Source organism: Eriocheir sinensis, chromosome 7, assembly GCF_024679095.1.
Source record: "Eriocheir sinensis breed Jianghai 21 chromosome 7, ASM2467909v1, whole genome shotgun sequence".
NCBI lineage: Eukaryota > Metazoa > Arthropoda > Malacostraca > Decapoda > Varunidae > Eriocheir > Eriocheir sinensis.
The window spans coordinates 16,083,989-16,098,612 of record NC_066515.1 but is presented as its reverse complement, the minus strand read 5'-3'; the positions used below and the strand labels follow the sequence as shown (position 1 = coordinate 16,098,612).

The 14,624-nt window shown below is 41.5% G+C and overlaps 1 protein-coding gene across 2 annotated transcripts in view; it reads right to left on the bottom strand.

The window, feature by feature from the left end:
- Positions 1 to 12,240, bottom strand: part of LOC126993128 (uncharacterized) — a 39,456-nt gene extending 27,216 nt beyond the window's left edge. The window contains exon 1 of one of the 2 annotated variants that reach the window (XM_050851995.1): positions 12,084 to 12,240. The gene's annotated coding sequence lies outside the window, so the exon portion shown is untranslated. Of the gene's footprint in view, positions 1 to 11,966 lie in introns of both variants that reach the window. The other variant, XM_050851998.1, reaches the window with a different exon arrangement.
- Between the last annotated feature and the right edge of the window lie 2,384 nt (positions 12,241 to 14,624).

The following is a 14,624-nucleotide window of genomic DNA, read 5'->3' as shown; positions in this document are numbered from 1 at the left end:
CAGAGGTGGTGGCGATGGCAGTGATGAGGCGGAGAAACTAACTAAGATCAGCACACTCCTGCCTCCACTTTAACCTTAACCACTAATTCAAGGACATTAACTGTGATTATTCTCTGTGCACACTTATCCACACACTGTTGTCCTTTGGCAATGATGTGAATTTTTTAATGCATGAGAGGAATAACTCACCTCCCTCTCCATCACACACACACACACACACACACACACATTTCAGACAAACAGAAAACCTTGTTTTTTTCTCTCACCAACACACCACACCACAGACACTTTGCACAAACAGAAAAACTTTTTCACACACACACACACACACACACACACACACACACACACACAAAAAAAAAAAAAAAAAACACACACACACACACATATAGAGTATGGGAATCTTAAAGGAGTGTATTGTTTTTGAAAAAAGCTGTGGCAGTGTGAGGCACACAGAGCAGTGGTGTGGTGGTCACAGGGGATCACTAGAGAGCTAAGAGGTTCCAGGTTTTAGTCCCAGGAGGTCAGGTGAAGAAAAGTTAGGTGTGTCTCCCTGCTTGTAGCAGCCCTTGCTCCAGAGAACAAATGTGGATAGAGTCACGACTCCGCGGGGCCAGAGGGACACCAATCTTGCCCTTGTGTGGCTGAGTTGATGTGAAGACTCACAGAAGCAAGAGTTTCCTTCTTTAACAACTAAATATGTATTACGGAAGAAAACATTAGGTTTCAAGTATTTCTGTTGTCCTAACTTCCTTCTATCTTCCCTGTCAATGCGTCTGAACCGAGAATCACTAATTAAGAACACCTTGTTAGTCCCACAGCAACATTCCCATTAACTTCCAGGATGCTGTATACTTGCATCAAAGAAAAATCATGCTATTCAGTTTCTTGTGTGTGTGTGTGTGTGTGTGTGTGTGTGTGTGTGTGTGTGTGTGTGTGTGTGTGCATGTGTGTGTATTTACCTAATTGTGTTACAGAGGGCCTGAGCTACGCTTGTGGTCCTGTCTCCATATCTATATAGGTGAAGTTTTCCTTTAAACTGCTGCACACTCTTTGCCTCCATAACCTCTTCTGCCTCATACCATGTGTGTCTACACCTTAGGGCCTAAGCCTTAACAACTTGTTTACCAATGTGACAGGACCATAACTGTAATGATCACTTAAGAACAGGAAATAAAAGAACAGAAAAATGAGTGTGGGAGTGAACAACAAGAAAGTAAAGTGTACAACTGTGTGTCCTCCACATTCCTTTGTGGGGCAGGGCAGCTCCTGCCACTTGGTTGTTTCCCTCAACTGTAACTGTAGTAGTAGCAGTAGTAGTAGTATTAAGACACTGAAGACAATAAGATCGAGGGACAGCTGTGTAAAAGCAAACATCTTTCACAAACTGATCTGACAAACAGTGACATTGCAGGGATGCCTATTCAAACATGCGCTTCCAGTCAAGTAAAAAGATTACATGGAAAAATTTGTTTGAACTTGGTGTAGTGAATCAACCAAAGGGTATAATACTTGGTGCTAATTGAGAATTAATGGGGGTGGCTGAGAGGAGTTTGGGAAGGCTTCAGTCCTCCTTGCTGCTGCCACTGTAGTGAAGTTAACGGAATATGTCATTGCCACCCTCATGAACAAACTGCCTATGTCATTTTTAGACTTTTCAAGAAATTTTAAAAAATTTGTTATTTTCCAGTCAGCTTGTGATATAGCCAGAAAAGTAAGTAGAGTTTAAGGATGCACACACACCCTAGAATGAAGAACTCTAGAACCAGAATGTGAACCACATGATGAAAAATTTGATTTAGCCAAAAATATGAAACGGATAAAAAATTATTAAGGCAGTTTGTTTAAGAGGGTGGCAATTATATTAAACTTTACTGCTGCTGTGAACAGCTTGGTTTCCTCACCATTTCCTGCAGCAGCAGGGTTGGGAGGTAGTGCCTGAAGGTAGAGAGATGTCCAGCCAGGGGAGCCGACCCAGCGCCACACTGCAAACACTCGTGTTCTGTTCCATTGCTCACACTCAGACCTCACCACCTTGACGCCAACAACTTCATTCATCCCGCCTCACACACTCCCTTCATCCAGTCTGTCAATTGTATGCTTCTCAGCGTGTGCTGTCACCCTCTACAGCTGTAAGTACCCTGCCTCTCGCTCTTCTTCCTAGTGGCATCAGATTGCTGAGTGAGTGTGGAAGTTAATTCCCTGCCCCCCCCTCCTCCCTGCAGCAAGTTTGTCATTGTTCCTTGGTCACCGAGGCCCACGTGACCGAGATGCTTCGCTGGCCGGCTGTTGCGTACATGGTGCTCAGCTGTGGCTTCACGCAGAGATCCTTGACACAGGCCAACACAAAGAATGGTTGGTGCCATCACTGTGGTGGTGTTGTCAGCCTTCTGTGGGTGCTGCACTAGCTTGCTGTTACCCCTTGTGGGCAGACACAGGAACCTTTGGTACTATGAGATCCTTGACTGATGCAGCTCCGAGGCAAAGAGGCACATCACGTGTGCAGCCGCTACGCAAACACTTGGCTTTTGACTTATTGTTCATCTTGGTAGATTTATATTTGCAATGTTACTTGCTCTTACCTTAAAACTAGATCAATTCATCAGGAAGGCATGTCTTAAAAAGTGAAACTGTTGAAGATAATAAACTGAGCTTGTTTGTGTCCTTGTCTTGTTCCCCCGGAACCGGTTAGCGCCACCAATCCCAACAGCCTCCAGACTGAAGGAGTGAGCAGACTTTGCACACGGCCCTGGGGCAGCGGCCTCGTACAAGTTTTATGGACAAAAATCATTGCCCAAGCTTTCCAATTTCACCTTAAATCAATGTACAGAAAATATACAAGATATCCCAACTTGTGAAAGATATCTAAATGAATGAAACTGAAAATAAATTTCTTTGTGACTATATTTTCCAAGACATGTTAATGGTTTCTGGAATATCTTGTAACGTAATAGATCGTCGATTCCATAGTATTCAATTCAAAAATTTATATTTAGCACAACCTGAATTTGGATCACATATATGATACATGACCATCTTCGATAAAGTTTCCTGGGGAGTAATAAACACAGCTTCTTCTGGTGCAGTATTCCACTGATCTATTGCTGCCTGGGAAGCTAAATATTCTTGTGTAATTTCTTGCTCTTTATTGAAGATGTCTGGGTATTGAATAATCATTAGTTATCCTCTCTTTTCCTTCAACAAATTTATACAGCACAATCATATACCATCTTTTTCTTATCTTTTCTTGAGTTGGTAATTCTGGCTCTCAAATCTTTCTTTGCAGCTGAAATATCTTAGAATTGGAATCCATCTTTTGGCTTCTTTTCAATTTTTTAGTGTGTGTGTGTGTGTGTGTGTGTGTGTGTGTGTGTGTGTGTGTTTGAATAGCTGTGACATACGGGAAAGGAGTTACGCTTGTACTGTCCCGACTCCATATCTATAATCCAACTTGGCCTTAAATTCATGGATCGTCTTTGCATGTACCACATCTTTTTCCCGGCCATTCCTGCCCTCCACTATAGTAGCACCACTCCTACATGAGGGCTGGGGTGCGGTCAAGGCGGAGCAACACCTGTCTCCAGCAGTGCCATGTCTCCGTAGAAGAATTCTCGACATATGACTCACGTCAGGCTGGATTAGTGGGAGTGATGCCGCTCATAAGAGGTTTAACATTTATTTTTCAGAAAATATCATTTTTTCAACTTATATTCCTTCAAACTATCTTATAAATAGAATTGTAACATTCCTTATCCACCTTAGAACTGCAGTGAAAGTCAATGAAAGTAATAACATTTTCTAAGCACCATTGTAAAATATGTATGCCAGGTTTCTTTATTGTCACAGTTTATTTTTCTTTGATATATCATAATATTTACGTTAAACTTGTATTGGTGTGTTTTATCATTTGTGTTGCCTTTTACATATATCACAGAAGTTACGCATCGCGGGTTTGGGAGACCTGGCAAGACTGGTCATAGGTGTTGACCTGTCCTGATCCCACCACAGCCCTCATTTAGGGATGGTACTATTATATTCTTTGTGGAAAGCTGTGGCTATGTGTGTGTGTGTGTGTGTGTGTGTGTGTGTGTGTTTGTGCATGTGTGTGCACATGTATGTGAGGCATGCACTGGCAACCAAAGAATCTACTAGACTCTGGTGGCCATGCAGTGAGTGTTACCTCTGAAGGTAAGCAGACAACTTAGTGTTCCATATTATTATGTACATCAGCTTGAGAGCATTAAGTGTTAGAAAAATCATACACAAACTTGTTAATTTATGTGAGCGTCTGTCTGCATGGTAAGGTAAAGGCAGCAGCAAGGAGCCATGGGCACCAAGGCCATTGCAAGGTTTGATTGAACCCAAGGCAGAACCTGACTTTGGCGCCTCCTTCAAGAAGGCTGGCGTTCAAAGTTTGCCTCAGGATGAATGACTGTAGTCTTCGCATCAGCTTCCTCTCAGAACTAACAGGTTTGAATGACGACTTGTTTTTCACACATGTAATTAGCTTAATGTTAGGCTATTCCCAGTTCTTAGGTAATTCATCAAGCCTATATAAAAAGTTTTCCCGTCAGATTCCTCTCAGAGCAAACAGGGTTTAATGATGTCTTTTCTCAAAAATATTCTTCACTTTGTGTTGAACCATTTCCAGTCATTGATAAGGTAACCATAGTAAGCTGTTTCCATGGAAGTGGCAATTTGCTCCTGAATCTTCCTTCAGGTTAAGCAAAATAAAACTTGATACATGTATATAAAAGTATCAGCACCTTCTGTCAGTAGCAGCAGCAGGTTAGCGGCGGCCCCGTGGCTGGCGAAGTTGTTTAGTGCTGTTGTGTTGAGCCATCCACCCGTCCGGCATGTTTAGATCCCTTTCTGCATTAGTCACAAACCCCCATAATAGTTGATCCTCACACCCTTCCAGCCACACACACCCAACACTGGATGCTGGTGGTGGCAATGCCAGATGTTTCATCCATTAAAAAAAAAAAAATAATAAATAAAAAAAAAAAAAATAAATAAATAAATAAATAAAAAATTAAAAAATAAATAAAAGCCCGTTACTTGCTGCTCCTAAAAAATCCAAAGAGGTGGCCGAGATATAAATTACTTTTTCACCCTTATCGATGGTGTACCACTACCTCAACCTGCGCTTAATGCTATTTTTTTTAAACATGTCAAGTTGGAAACATGCAAGTTTTTTGTTGTTGTTGTAGTAGAAAGGTTATATTCTTGTTTCTGACCTATATATAGACAAATAAGTGAAAACAGAAAACTTTTCTGCTGAAAACAAATTATTATTTGATGGGAGTTTTCCAAATACTAGATAAAAGCTTTCTTCTTTGTAAACAAGAGCGATCGTTTTAGTTGTGCACCTCTTTTAATACTAGGCTGCGTAATTATTCAAAGATTGATCAAATGACAAATTTATTTGAAGAAAGCAAAACCAAATTCAACATCTACAAAATACTTAATTTTTTCATAATTATAATTCCACGCTGCCTTGGATACCAGGGCTGGAACGGGACTCAGTTTTAAACATCAGAGGAAGCAGTCAAGGACAAACAAATAACAACTGAGAAAAAATTGCAAGCTACTGCTCCCAGGAGAAACGGCCAGAAAATGCTATGGCAACTCTGACTCGGCTCCATAACAAATACAAACTTGAAACCATTATTCAGATGCATCTCTTTCACCCAACATTTTCTTAGCACTTTCATAAAAAGTTTCCCCCCCCCAGTTGGTATGGTATGTGTATTTGAGCACTTTTTGCTGTCCAGTAGGACGGCTCAGGTACAGACGCATGGCAGCATAAAGTAATAGATCTCTTTCCAAAGTGTTTCCCCTGCTCCCAGATGTCAGGCCCAAATCTTGAGGGCAGGAGGTTGTGCACCTTGCACTTTAATGAATCAATAATGATATGATGCTTTTTTAATGTAGAGTTCTCACCAAGAAACAAATACAAGTTTCAAGACCTCGCAATGCAGACAATTGTGGGTTGGGAATCGAACCTGGACCTTTATAATAGATATCAAGGGATGAAATGAGTAATACCTTGGCTGTGTTCCATCACCTGCTGCACTGAACACAAGCAAGGATGAATGTGCCATCATAACACAACACCAAACATGATTTTGTCGTCCCTGCTGCCTAACTAATCCCTAACCCCAGTCCCTCACCCCCTCCCTCCCTTTTCTTCTTATGTAAAGCTCTGACGCATTGTATTGCTTCTTGTCTATACACCTCGATCTACCTTCCTTTGTAGCCTATTGTTATTTTTCTCTTTGTTTCCAGCTTTCATCCAAAAATGTTTCCATGTGGTTCATTACCTCTTGCCGGTCCCAGTATAGGGACTGTATTTATAAAGCCATGCCAGTGAGGCACAATGTTTATGGACTTGGGACATCTGTAAGTAAAATAATGAAACTGGAACATGTGTTAGCCAGTCCCACATAAGAAGCATTACCCAGTGTGTGTTTGCAGTGGGTCCAGCAGACAGGACAGTTCTTCCCCCTGGCGGCAGCATCTGGAGGCTTTGGAAAGAGCTCTATTCTACCGCAACGTCCGAAGTTGAGAACTGTCTCACGATATGGCAGCCTAACAAACTTGTTCTCGTATTCTTTCAGTTACAAATCCAGAGCTAAATATGCATGTTCATGATGGTATCCTTTGACCAGCTGTAAATCATAATATTCTTTCACCACCACGCATCCAGAGTTAATATAAAGTTCAGGATTTCTATTCTTTCATTTATGCATCCAGAGTTAAGACTTCTGTGCATGGTTTATATTCTTTAAGCAGATTCCATCTTTTTAGGCCCTAGAGCAAATAAAGACAACAAGAGAGTCCATCACTTAATGATCGGAGACTTCAGACACAACAATTTGAGTACGACAACTGTTCGGTGAGTGACATAGGACAGAAAAGTGGAGGAGAATGTCATCGCACACAAGAAGTGACAGGAAGCAGTGTGTATTTCAGAAAGATATCATCAAAACTTTCAGCAACACTTGACACTTGGTAAATACCTACTCTCTAAGGGACAAGGATTCAGGAAAAGGAATGAGCCCATATAATACATCAAGGAAAACACCTTTTTTTTTTACAGCAGAATGGAAAAAAATAAAATAAAAATAGCCTTGTGGTTATAAATAGTTCACATTAGCCAAACGAAAACCCTGAGTCTAATTCTGAACTGAGGCAGAAAACCAGTAACTTAAAAATCATCCACTTAACTGTAAGAGCTAGTATGGGCACTTCTTTAATATATACTAGCTCTTACTCTCCAAATGATGTGCTAACTTATGTGGCCCTGTAGTATTCTAGATATTGGAAACCTAAAGAACATGATGCAGAGACATGAGGTGACAGGGAACAGCGCAACTCGTGTCTTTGCATAATGTTCTTAGTTTTCTAATACTGGAATACTATGAGTCCTACCCATGTTTTCTTATCCCATGTGCCATCCTTAGCCTTAAAGCCCTGCCTCTTCCTGCACCATTCCCAGTACCAATTTCCTCGATCACAAGTCTACCCTCACACTCATCCTCTAGCCTAGAGTATGAGAGCTATACAAGACAAACTAGAGCAGTGGTTCCCAGACTTTTTTACATGAAGCCCCCTAATGATTTCTAAAAAAAACTCAAGCCCCCCACATCTTTTGATTTTATATATATATATATATATATATATATATATATATATATATATATATATATATATATATATATATTGAAACACGTACGAATGATTCAAGCAGTGTTACTCCTTCATGTGTGTGTGTATGTGTATTTATTTATTGCAAAGCTGCAACTTTTGGCAGACGAAAACATGCCCCCCAGTTTGGGAACCACTGAACTAGTCTACATACCAAGTAAGGCAACTTAAAAGACAGCTTTAGTACATCATTAGGATATAAATATTCATGGAATAACACATTACAAAATAGTAAAATAAATTATACAAATCACAGTTTAAGCAGAAGTGGTGCCCTTGATGTAGGCTCATCATGCTCCATAAATATCAATATAAGAAAACTTTAGTACGTAATTATGGCCATTAGATAATGTTTCTAATGTCTCTCTCGACCCCAACAGGAGTGGCCTTCATACTGTGACGGTTGCCTCCCCTGCAACACAGTGCATGCCATGCCCCGTCCCCTATAGGGTTCAAGCTGTACCAGTACGGGCGCAGCAGACCTTACTTTAAGTACGTCAGCGCCGAGTCTAATGAAATTTACTCTTTCACTAGAAAAGCCGTGTGGTTTGCTGAGAAATAAGTTTATTTGATATATATCTTCAGTGTTTCCGTACTGAGTAACGCTATGATTATTCCCGAAGTTCGTCCGTCTCACTGTGAAGGACACTTATCTGCAATGTGCAGTGCTTAACATACAGCACACTATTATGTTGCATTGTCCTCACAAATTACTTGTTTTTGAAGTTTTAAAAAGTTGAAATGGGGTGAAGTTACTATAATATGGCAATATATCACTATTGCAGCTGTGATCGCTCACCAGGGGTGGGCATGGAGTCTCGCGGTTTTAAGCCACTAAGCTGTCAGTCGGCCATATTGTTCAAGCCGGAGAGGAGTGGCCACATTGATGTACAGTCGCGCTACGAAGTGTTGACACAGTTTGCAATGACTTTCGTTCAAATAATACATAATATTATTTGAAGGGAAGGGATGTTTAGGAGTGATTTTGTTATATACACAAAATATGATACTGAGAAAGGAAATAAATTCAATAGAGTGGAAGTTTTTACCTTATAATGATACATTAAGCAGCTCTGCCGAAACATTTTGATACAGTTTTCGTTCAAGACATTAAAAGTCAAATGAGTTCTATGTTAAGACTAAGTATATATATAACTGCACAAATATATTGCTCTTTCTTTCAATGTAGTGATAAACCCTATATTATAGAATAATAGGAAAAAATAATTAGCTGCACTTCATTTGATAAAATGCGAAATAAATAGTACATAATAAACTCGCATTTGATGATGACGTCATCGGGAACGACATTCATGCATGACTATATAAATCTTGTGTGTGTCAAATCAACGAGATTCTGGGGAAAAAAAAAAAAAAAAAAAAAAAGTATATTTTTAATTAACTGTAAAATCCAAAGAGAAGTATCAACAAGTGGCCAGACATATAATTCAAAGTTGCATGAAACTGTCGAAACACACGACAGATGACGCGATAATAAAAATAATAGCCTATTGTATGGGTAGAGACGATGCCTGGTCGGCACTACACTGCTAGCCTATCACTTTCTTCCATTCACCACTGTCGAGTCAATTATATACATCTGATCAAAATAATATTATTTATAACTTGTAGGTATAAATAGTGAAGTGACCTCTACTCCGCCCTGGCGATTCTGCAAATGAATGTGGCTACATAGCCCATCATTCCAATACATTTCTCTTTGCCACATTCACATAGAGTACACTGTTAATTTTCATTGCATTTAATGGAATCACTGATATTTATTTGGTGTGTGCAAAACTAGACTTTAAAATTAAGTAGTTTTATAAAAGTCGGTAGCGAATGTTTCCCCGAGGGTAGCTGCCAGATGTCGCCAGCCGTGTCCGAAAGATTATGAAAACTGTGTCAACAGTTCGTAGCGCGACTGTACATCCATGAGCAGCCAGCCAGACGTGTCCGCGTGTGACATTTCATGAGGGTTCATGTGGCAGACTGGCAGTACATGCTTGCCGCTTACAAATTTCTAATTTGTATTTGTAAAGGAGACCGCACATCTTGGTGATGAATTGTCCTCACCGCATTTCTTGGTGATCATGAATACATTACCGCGCTTCTTGGATATCATGTACAGTATTTTCTTACCTGTTACAGTATATTTACAGTAATAAATTACGAAGCTGATTCACAGACTGTGTCAGGTATAAGAATTGGAGTAATTTTGTCCAGTGTAGCACAAGCAGCAGTCACTCCACAAATGCAGTACTCTAAGGGCAAGCGCCCTCCATGTTAGGTGCACTCCACCCTCGTATTCGTACCTCACGGCTTGAACAATATGGCGGCGGATTTGACAGCCGAGACCACGAAAACTGGCTTCACTCACCAGTACAGCGCGCTTGGCGCTGTGGGCCTCTCCACCCTTAATACCTCCATGTCGCTCACTAACCCTAGCAGTAGTAGGTTACTATTCGAAGTGACGACTGGGCATTATGAACCCTTTCACTAAGGCTGGGCCAAAACCGCGCCCCGCGCCATATCCGAGATCGCCACACGCGCCAAATTTCAAATGTTGCTATTAAATAGAAAAAGTTTTCAGCCATAAACTCAACATAATCATCATGTATTATATATGAAAACATGCAGAATTAAATGGTGCACATAAAGAAACAAGTTAATTGATAATTTTGAGATGTAAGCATAAATATACAGAGATGAAATAACTCGTATACTGGCTATAGCGAGCCAGGATGCAGTATGCGCATCCTCGGATATGGTACGGCGCACGTAAGGACGCAGTATACGCGTCCTCGTATTGAAGGGGTTAAACAGCAATAGGTTCCTAACAGATAGATTTTAGTGGGCATCTGTTAGTCTAAAAAATGTGGTGGCAATGCTCGGTTCAGCATTGGATGTCGGCCATCTTGAATTGGGTGTAATTCTAGAGTTTTGCTCCCCAAGCTGCCAAAATGTTTCTGACTGTTCTTGCGATGATTATCGTTCTACACACAATAATAACCTTGAAAAGCTGGTAAGTGTTCAGAGAGTTGCCCATCTCAAAATTTGATACACTGGCTATTTATTTCAGGCCAAAATATTGTGCTTTTTCATTTGGAGATAGTTTTTTTCTTCAGAAACTAATAAAAAGTGACTTATTGCAATTTCATAATCCGCCGCCGCCGCTGCAAAATAGCTCACAGAGGGTTTAGGGTGGGGGGAACATATTTAAACTATCCCAACCGAGCTTTACGACCTAACAACTAATGGAGGGCTTCGCCCCCCCTGGACCCCCCCACATGTATATGCGACTTATTTCTGTGAGGATGTATTTCTCGCAACACCGGCTGCACCGCCACCGCGGCCGTTGCCAGAGCAGTCAAACATGGTGTGCGTAAACAGTGGTAGCCGTAATTATTTTGTAAAACTAGAGAAGTACAACAGTAGTAAGTAGAACACCGTAGAATTAATCTAGCCTGGTAATGTGGGCCAAATTATTGAGTCATACGTTATCCCTCCCACCCCCGGGGCCCACAACACCGCAGCCCGCAAAAAAACACAAACTTTTAAAAAATCAATAGCAGCGTTTCTATCAATTTGCGATGCATATATATGGGGTTCAAAATGCATAGAATAATGAGATCTAACCCATGGTTAGGGTGAGAAGTACCACAGTGAGATGGGCAACTCTGAACATATACCGAAAAGCTATGGTTTGACCTTCAAATCCACGCACAGACATAATGACAGGGATGAGACATAACCACCACTAGTTTGGCCCCAACTAGGAGTGACACGAGCTTTGAGGGGGTTTTAAATAGCAGGAGGCATCCTAAGTTGTATTCAGTGTGCATTGAGGCCAGTGAAGCTGGGGCCCGAGATAGATAACGGAGGACTCGGCCGCTGTGGCTGCGTCACCACCACCCTGGGCTGGTCACATGACACATCGCCATCACCCACACAACACCCTCTCCACGCACCTGCCACACCCACACCCTCTCCCCGGGGCGACGAGGCAACGCAGGGAAGGCATTAACACCAGGAGACGCCCGGGAGCCTGACAACGAGGCGGCCTCAAGTAATGCCACAGGGTCGTGGGGTACGAGACAATGGCGGGGCGGCGGCGATGATGATAATGGTACAACCGCACTTCGCCGCTAATAACCTCTCCACCCCATGTACACCGCCACCCATGAACGCAGGGAATGTAATAAGATAATAATTCGCCCCCTAAACTATCCCCGAGCTCTTAATATAGTTACACAAGGATAATGGCGGCGGTGGTGGTGATGGTGGTGGCTGCCGTCCCGCTCCCCGCTCTCGCCGCCTCTCCGCCCTCCGGCCACCCCTACACCCTCCAGCACGGCATTAGGGCTTACCAGGAACACTGCTTCACACTATAGGTAGGGTTTTCTTCCTCCCAGCTAATGTATGGAGTCAATGAGCGCTATTTTCCACTATTGGTCCTGGCGCGACGCTGCTCCTGGGACGGCCATTACTCGATGCTCCCTCGCGACCACCACAGATTCTGAAAAACCTTGCATTGCCTTACCTTACCTTACCTTACGACCGAAATAAACTCACTATTTTATATTATGGAAAGAATGATAATTTCACACAGTACAGGGGAACAGAGAGAAGAATATAGAAACTTGTAAACAATATCTTGGTATAGCTATACTCATCTTGATTAATTTAACTTATTTTCACGTTTATTTCACTATTATTGCCTTTCTGAAATCGTTATTTTATTTTTTTAAGTATTTTAAGCTATGAGAATGTCATTATAGGGTCGTAGATTTGAATATACTCGTTCTGACTTAATCCATTATCTGTTTTCCCTACTTAAATTTTGCTTCTCTAACCATTTTAGTCTTTTCTCACTCTTAAGAACACTGATTTTGATATAATATAAAGCTTAACAAATATCATCACACTGCCAGATATTAAAACGTACTTGCATTGACCGAAAAACATTGGAACCTGATTGGAATCCCCCGTCCGATGGTGCGAGAAATACTTCCTCACATAAATAAGTCGCTTTGATATCAAACACGCATGCGCATTGGGGAACAAACAACAGAAAATACATTCATTTGCCTGGTTTTGTTCTAGTTTAAGCACTTCAGATCTTTGAGATGATTGATACTGTTGGCAAGGCAACAACACATCAGACCAACAGGCCAAACAAGCAAAAATAGAGTGAACATCAACTTAAGAACATAAGAATTAACATGGGGAGACTGCAAGAGGCCGACTGGCCTACACAAGGTAGCTACCACCTGTCATCCTCGTCCATGTAGCTATCAAGTCTACTCTTAAAACAATCTATCGTCCCTGCACTCACTATATGTGATTGATGAGTCTATTCCATTCCCCCGCCACCCCATACACATGGGGTAATTCTTCCTAAAAACTGCCCTGTTCGTTTGTTACAAAGTCTTCTCTTGATCAGAAGTGTTGCTCTGATTTTTGTGCCATATATTGGAGCCGAAACAGGACAATTAAACAATATCGGTGAGTGAAATATAGCAGAAGAGTTAACTGAACCTCTCTCTGCGAGGTATTTTGCAGGTGTGAGTTAATTCCTACATCAACTCCTCCTGGGAGGGAGGGAGGGGAGCAGCACTGCGAAATGGCCTGAAATAAGCGGTAAGTAACGACTACGAGGGTGAGATGAGCAATAGAAACTCACTATTTTATACTAAGGAGGGAATGACAGCTTCAGACAGTACAGAGGGAGCAGAGAGAAGAAAGTAAGAACTTGTAAACAAAATCTCTGTAAAAAGCAAGATATAGCGGCCTACATTTTACCCATTCAAATGCCAATTTAAGCCACATAGATGCATATCTTCAGTACGGGAAACACCTGAAGCAAGAGAGGGCATATCTGGGTTACCCAAATCTGTTAAGGAAAGTTGAATATTTGGGAATATTGCATATTAGCTGACAAACTACTCCGTCTAATAGTTACCGTAATTATGCACCCTTCCCCGTCTCCTTTACTGCTGAACTAACTGCCCGTCTGTTGCCACACATGTCTTCTGCTAGTCTTCAAACATCCCGGAAAACTATAAGAAATAATGTAGAGATCAAAACAGCGTGAAAATAGCTATAGAATGTGTGTGGGAACTCGCGCGGCCACGGGGAGCTGAGTAGCCCTTGAAGTAGCCCAATGCAAGGAAATGTACAAACACAGGGGGGTCGAGAGGGCGAAGACCCTACCGTTAGGCTCATGCATCTTCACCTGTCTTTTAGCGATCCTAAGGGGGGTCGAGGGGCGAACACCCCCGTAGGTAAGAGCATGTTGGATCATAGCCGTGGTGGGCCGCGGGTTTGGGCTGTCGCGGGGCGGCGCGCTTGGGCTTCACCGCCGACTGCGACCGCGCGGGTTCCCTCACACCTTTCATGGCTATTTTCGCATTTCTTTCAATCTTTACGTTCTTTCCTATGGTTTTCCTGGAGCTTTGAAGGTCAATTAAAGATATGTATGACAATAGAAGAGCAGCTTTTTCAAGTAGGAAACGACCTCAACCATTTTCATATATAGAAGCTAACTTTCCCTCCGTAATTTCCAATGTTTCATATAATTAACTTTTTTTATGATGTAATCTTCGATCTTAACCCTCAGTACTTCTGTGAATATCCTGATAGTGTATAGTTTGATGCATAGCCGGATAGTGTTGTTCTTGGCATATTTTAAAGGTATTAGAAGTTTTCTGTTATTCTGGTTGCTACATTCCCGTGAGTTAAAATATTACTGTGGCATCTCCCAGTAATTTTCTAATATTGTGGTGATTGTATTTTTTTGGGGGGTGAGTGCCTTGTAGAGTCTGTTTCGCATTTACCGGATCCATTTTTTTTTTTTCTTTTTTAGTTTATATATTACTGTTATTTCCTCTGATATCTATGAGTTTATC